The sequence below is a fragment of the Sminthopsis crassicaudata genome, chromosome 4, assembly GCF_048593235.1.
Source record: "Sminthopsis crassicaudata isolate SCR6 chromosome 4, ASM4859323v1, whole genome shotgun sequence".
In the NCBI taxonomy this organism is placed as follows: domain Eukaryota; kingdom Metazoa; phylum Chordata; class Mammalia; order Dasyuromorphia; family Dasyuridae; genus Sminthopsis; species Sminthopsis crassicaudata.
The window spans coordinates 186,102,226-186,109,138 of NC_133620.1; the positions used below are offsets into that span (position 1 = coordinate 186,102,226).

At 40.1% G+C, this 6,913-nt stretch overlaps 1 protein-coding gene across 2 annotated transcripts in view; it reads right to left on the minus strand.

Annotated features, from left to right (window-relative positions):
* DSE (dermatan sulfate epimerase) overlaps positions 1–2,776 on the minus strand; it is a 92,424-nt gene extending 89,648 nt beyond the window's left edge. Inside the window, exon 1 of one of the 2 annotated variants that reach the window (XM_074310044.1) lies at positions 2,127–2,776. The gene's annotated coding sequence lies outside the window, so the exon portion shown is untranslated. Of the gene's footprint in view, positions 1–1,176; positions 1,319–2,126 lie in introns of those variants that run through there. The other variant, XM_074310045.1, reaches the window with a different exon arrangement.
* Between the last annotated feature and the right edge of the window lie 4,137 nt (positions 2,777–6,913).

Genomic DNA, 6,913 nt, shown 5'->3' on the forward strand with positions numbered 1-6,913 from the left:
TCATGACACCAAGAAAATTCAAAATTAAAATAAACTTCCCTTTCTTAGGATCCTCTTTGGGATTTTCTAGTTATTTATATATCCAACTCTCCCTTATCTTACTTTTTCTCCTATTAGACTTTGAGTTTTCAGAGAGTATGTATATCTCTCATTTTTGCTATCTCCCCCAACTTCTAGGATAGTGCCTTATGCATAGTGGGCTTTCAAAAATAAGTATCTGTTGGCTGACCTAATAGCCTCAACTAGACACTTGACTAGTCACTCACATTAACCTCAATTTACTTTATCTCTTTATAGGAGTGACCTTAAAAGGAGTTCAGTTAATAGAATTAAAAAAAAAAAAAAAAAAAAAGGTGAAAAGCTAGCACAAAGGGACCAAATTACTCTTAAAACAGATCCACTATCTCTCCCCTAGGATCATCATTATTTTTTTCAAAGATCTGTGGCTGCACAATCAATTTTACTGTAATATGAAGTACTAATGCATGCTAATCACCACCAAAGATTCAGCATTCCAACTTCAGAGAACAAGGATAACAGAAAACTAGAAAAAAGAGGGTTTGTTTTTGAAACAGTAGAATCCTACTCTGAAAAATAATTTTAATACAATTTTTGAAGCACTCTCTAAGTGAGAAAATTCAATTTCCAATTTAATGCAAGATCAATTAACTACTTCTAAGTAGTCAGAATCGAAAAATAAATGAACTTTATTAACTGCCTCTCCAACAAAACTGAAATGTGGCATTTCCTGAAGTGTTAGCAGCAATACACAAAATTCAGACATTAAATTTTTTTTTCCAGAAATGAAACCAATCTTAAAAAATTTCACAAGGAATTCTCAAAATACACTCTCCCTGCTGAGACTTGGGGGGAGGGGGGGAAGAATGCAGTCTCTGTTTCCTTTAAGGAAAAATGAATCTGAAGCGTGATATAGTCTCATTATCTCTCAGTCTGTCTCTGTCTCTGTCTCTGTCTCTTCCTCTCTCTCTCTCTCTCTCTCTCTCTCTCTCTCTCTCTCTCTCTCTCTCTCTCTCTCTCTCTCTCTCTCTCTCTCTCTCTCTCTCTCTCTCTCACACACACACACACACACACACACACACACACACACAAGAACTAGTACTCTAATACTAGCCCTTGTGGATTCAAACAGCAAAGAGCCCATGTGGCATTACTTACGGAACTTCTCAGCTTATGTGAGTCAAAGTGCGGGGCCACCCCACAGACAACCCCAAACCAGAGACCGCTGTGAAAGCACAAACCATAAAGAAGCACAGAATATGATCTCGGTGTCCCTGTATATCTCTCTTCTGTCTGTCTTTCCACACTTCTTCCAACTCCCTCCCCTTCTCCTCTCCCTCCCCTCCTCCCCCCCTCCACCCCCCCAGGCCAAGACTCCCGTAAATGTCGGAGAAGATATAGGTATCTGGAAGTCAATGTTAGCGGAAGCTTGGGTTGTACTTTGTCGGATATAATTCCGCAGCCCCAAAATGGGCTAGTTTGTAGAGAGTAAAAATATTTTGAGGATCCCCCTCCCCTCCCTTCTCCCTCTGCAATTCCAACAAGATAAGGGGTCAAAGAAATTCACAAGGCGGAGAAATAAGGACTGGGAGAAGTCAATGCTCTAGAAACTTATCCCAAGAGAGAGGGGCTGTGGGCGATGGTTACGCGCCCATAACCAGTTTAATAGTATAAGGCTCTCTCGGAGTACCTAGCCTTGTGTTGTTTGTTGGTCCTTTAAATTGAGGAGGGAGGAAGTCTAGAGAAACCGATGCTATCGGTGCAAGCACAGCAATCTCCGACTCGTGGCTTCACTCCTCCCTCCCTCGCCTCTCTTCTGAAGGCAGAGATTCGGGAAGCTCCCGAGCGTTCGGTTTAGGGCCAGAGCCAGCAGCACCTGGCCCAGTTCGGCCCAAGCGTAGCGGGTGGAGGCTAGTTAGAGATGCCCGTAACTTTACACCGTTCTCCCAGTCTTTCCGAGGGAGATGCTCGGGTCCCGGACGCCTCTCCCCTCCACTATAATCCTGAGAAGCTGGGGCAAACTTGAAATTTGTCCAAAAAAACTTTGTGCGCTCCGAGCGCTCTCGCTTGCTCCAGTCCCCGCGCCCTCTCCAATTCATGCCACTTACCGTTCCCGGGCCGCTGCAGCCGCTCAGTCCTCAACAGGCTCCTAGTCTCGGCCCGGGCTTTCAGGCCCCCGCCGCCCCGTTTTCACTCCATGGCGGCCGGAGCCTTGGGTGGGGGAAGACCGCCTCCCTTGGCGCCCCTTAGTCCCCGTTGCTCCATGGATGTGCGCCAGGAACTCCTAGCTCTGCGCCTCTCCACTGTCCCGGGGATGCGCTGGCCGCTCGAGCCTAGGGCCAGGCGGGAGGAACTGGGTCCACAAGGATAGCAAGCTAGGGGGTGGGGTGAGGCGTGTGATGGTGGGGGTAGGGAGACCGAGGAGAGGGGAGGCTGTGCCTAGGCTCCACTAGTAAGGGGGTGGGGGGAGTTAGAAGGAGGGAGGAAGGGAGGGAGAAGAGGAGGAAGGGAGGGAGAGGGGGAGGAAACCGCAACGTCACCAAAGCCAGCTGTGAACTGGGGAGGAGACTGGGACATGGGGATCCCCTTCCTCCTGCAGCTGCTTAAACCCAATTTCCCCAACCCTTCGCCTTTCTTTAGGACTTGTTCTCTCCAGGCCTTTCCCAGCCTTTAAACTATTAGATGTCCTTAGTTTCCTTAAAAGAATGAAAGAACTTTGGGTCTTGCAAGATCCAGCTCTAATGTTTTCTTTGGCCATCCAGGTCACCTCCCATCACCTTGGGGAAAGGAAAGTTGTGGTTATAAATGGGTCTGGGTGTCTCTCTAACCCCACACGTCGTGGAAGGAGCTCTGGAATTTTGGTTCTCGTACCTGGAAAATGAATGGATTTAGACTGGATATTTCTAAAGTTCCTTCCAGTTCTGGAAATCATATGATCCTATAAAGTTTATTCCTGGAATAGTTTCTTTAATTTCATACATTCAACAAAGAGAAAGAAATCACCTACCTATTTGAGGATTGTTCTCAAATGTACAGTTTAGTAAATGAGTAATTGTCTCAATGCTCAGAACTGGGACGAGAGGAGTGGTTCACTGTAGTTGCATCAGACACCACTACGTTAAAAAAAAAGTTAGTGCCTCAAATTCTCATTAAACAACTACAAAATCTCAAGCATTTCCCCAAGATATGATGGAATAGGCATTGTGTCTTTTTCCCCCTGACGTTTAAATATTCTACATTCTTCTGGAATTTGACTTCTGGAAGTAAGCCAAACTGTAGAGAACAGTTAATTTAGATAAGAGATTTAGAAAGTGGATTTTCTTTGAGGTAGGATTAATTCAGTATGCTGATTGCTTATACCAGAAACTTGAAGATAAAGCAGTGTGAATCCTTGAACAAATTCTCATTCCAATGGGGGGTAAACACAATTTTGCAAGAGTTTTAATCAGAGGTAATCAGAATCTTCTTTGTTTAACTTTTCGTTTGATACTGTGTAATTTTGAATGGATCTTTGAAAAAAGATTGTTTTCTTCTTTGATAGAATAATAAATTCACTGTTGAGCTAGCTTTAAATTACTTTCCATTTGGATATGGTGGCAGAAGGGCATAAAACTAGAGGCTTATAATAAAAGGGGACCATAATTAATAATAATAATATTTATATGGCACTCACTATATGTCAGAAGCTTTACAAATATCTCATTTGTTCTTCATAACAATTCTGAGAGGTAGATATTATTATTATCCTCTTTTAATAGTTAAGGAAACAGGCAAATACAGGTTAAGTGACTGGCCAGAGTCACAAAGCTAGTATCTGGTTTTTCATTTAAACTCAGGTCTTCCAGACTCTCAGCCCAGCACTCTATCCATTGAACCATCTAGCTGCTTTAGCTAGAATACCTTAGTGCAGTATGAGCTAAGAATTATAATAACTAGCATTTACATATCCCATTTTATAGAGGAGGAAACAAAGGCCAAAGAGGGGTAAGAAATCTAGCTAAGAAGTGTATTCAGCAGATGTAACTACAAAGACAATATAGAAACATGAAACATCTTGTCTGGTTTCAGAATCCATACAAATGTGGATTACGATTGTTGTCACAATAAAGAAACCCAGGCTGGTTTGGGACAATATTCAGGTTCTTATATTAAACCTAGAACTTCCTGAGACTAAGTGGATTGGGACCCAGGGGTCCCCTTCTATTTTCATTCCTACCAAAATCAGCTGAAAGTACTTAGGGCACCTAATCTGGAGTGAAATCCCTGAAACAACTTTATGCTTTGGAGTCCAGACTTTGGGAGTATGGATGTGCATTGAAATGCTGAATTTGGAGGAGTGACAAATCCTCACACATTTGACAACGTGAGAGTATAACCTAGGGGCAGCTAGATGGATAGAGCACCAGCCTTGAATTCAGGAGGACCCAAGTTCAAATGTGGTCTCAGACACTTAACACTTTCTAGCTGTGTGACCCTGGGCAAGTCACTTAACCCCAGCCTCAGGGAAAAAAAAAAAAAAGAATATAACCTTTCTGGAAAACAGACAAATGAACTTTTGCTGTGGCCAATAAAATGTACCAAATAAAGTACAGGGGAACTTCTACTGTTTCAATTCTATAAATCAAAGTAGGGCTATACCTATGTACCTATTTCTTTTTTTAAATGAGTTTATAGAAAATGATAATGTATGCTTTAAATTACCATTAATTAGAGATATAAAAATTAAAACATTTCTAAGATACCACATACATTTATCATAGTGGCTAATATGACAAAAAAGAGAAATAGTAAATGTTGGGGAGAATGTGGAAAAATTGAAGCTATGTCCAAATGGTTATCAAATTATGCATTCCCTTTCATCCAGCAATACTACTGCTATGTCTCTGTCCCAAAGAAATCAAAGTAAAGGCATAAAGAACTATTACAAAAATAGTTATAGCAGCTCTTTTTTGTGGTAGAAAAAAACTGGAAATTGAGGGGATGCCCATCAATTGAGGAATGATTGAACAAATTGTATATGTGATGGAATTGTATTCCATTTATAATGTACTGCAGGAGAAACTGAGGCAAGATAGAGATTATAGATTATTTAATATTTTTGTTTGAAAGGGAGAGATTTACTGGGACCAACTGGATCCATGGTTTGATCCCAAGGCTTAATGAGACTATCGTCTCCAAGAATCCAGCCAACTATGTGAGTTCTCAATGACATATATACACATGGCTCTTACACAGAGGGTAGACCGAGTCAGGATGCTGAGAGGGGAACATGGGACTAATAATCCAGTTCTGATAGAGTGAGGGGAGGCATGGGGACATCTGATAATTAGTATTACAGAATGGGGAGAGGCACCCAACATTCTGATGATGTCTAAGATAGAAGGTCTTTCTCCTTATCTGGATCATCATGATAAGGAGGGAGAAGTGTTGCAGGATTGAGCAGAACAATTCAGGGAAACCGAGGCAGGACAATTTAGGGAAACTGGACACTAAAAGAGAACTGTGGCACAACAATACTATTATACATCAATACTATTATATAAGAAATGATGAACAGAATAATTTTAGAAAAAACTGGGAAAACTTGGATGAACTGACACAAAATGAAGTGACCAGAATCAGGAGAAGATTGAACGTAATAACAATATTGTAATGATGATTAACCAGGATGGCATCTTATCTTTAATATTTAATATTCATCAAAACATATTTCATGAATTTTCAGCAATTTAAAAATGTATATTACTCATATATATTAGCTAGAATGTTGGGGGAATTTAAATAATGAACTTTTAAACATTTATATAGGATCTATCAATCAAAGATCTTGTGCACATACGCAAACATTTAAGAAAATGCAAATACAGAGCACATAGAAGTGTAGCAGAGTTTAGGATTGATGAAGCTTAGTATTACACAGAGTAGTTTTAGGAAAAGATCTAGTTGCTATGGAGGACGGGATCAAGAGAGGTCTCTAGTATTGCAGCACTTTAGGGATTATTCTTTTCCTTATTTGCATCCACAGCACTTAACACAGTGCCTTGCATATATTCAATGCTTAGTAAACCCTTGTTGGTTTATTAGTTTAGGCCGAGATACAGAGGTAGTGAATGCTGGCACATTGAACAGCTGTGTTAAGCCTGTTCACATAGGACATGGAAGGCTGTATTATTATTGAGGCTATTAGTGGCACATGGATACAAGATTTTAAACCTAGTCAGAAAAACCTGAGTTAAAAAGTATCCACAAATACTAGCTGTGTGATCTTGCACAATTTACTTAACCTCAGTTTCATCAGTTGTAAAATAGGAATAATAAAAATAACTATCTCCCAAAGCTGTGAAGATAAAATGAAAGAATATTTATAAAGTGCATTGCACAGTTTCTGATGCTATATAAATGTTATCATTATTATTGTTATGGCTACATAGGTGGAATAGCAAGAAACTGAGGTATTTGTTGTGGATACAAAAATTCTCTTCAAATGGCACAATTCATTCCCTCAAAAAGCTTACAGTTTATTGGGGGGATGTGTATGTGTGTGTATATACATATATATTATTGTCACTGTCATTTTCTGAAGATTCGTGAACCCATTTGGGTTTTCTTGTTAAAGATCAGTACATTTTCTTCTCCAGTTTATTTTCTGAAGAAATTAAGAGAAATAATTAAGTAACTTATCTAGGGGTCACAGAGCTAGTAAATATCTAAAGCCACATTTGAATTCAGGTCTTCCTGAGTCCAGGCCTAGGACTCTAACTACTATGCTACCTAGTTATCTGGCAAATATAATACTTAATTTTATTAGGATATGATGATGGCAAATAAAGATACAAAATATTCTAGGAAAATTAGGAAAGAACACTTTCAACTGTCAGTGGGGAAAGGATGATCA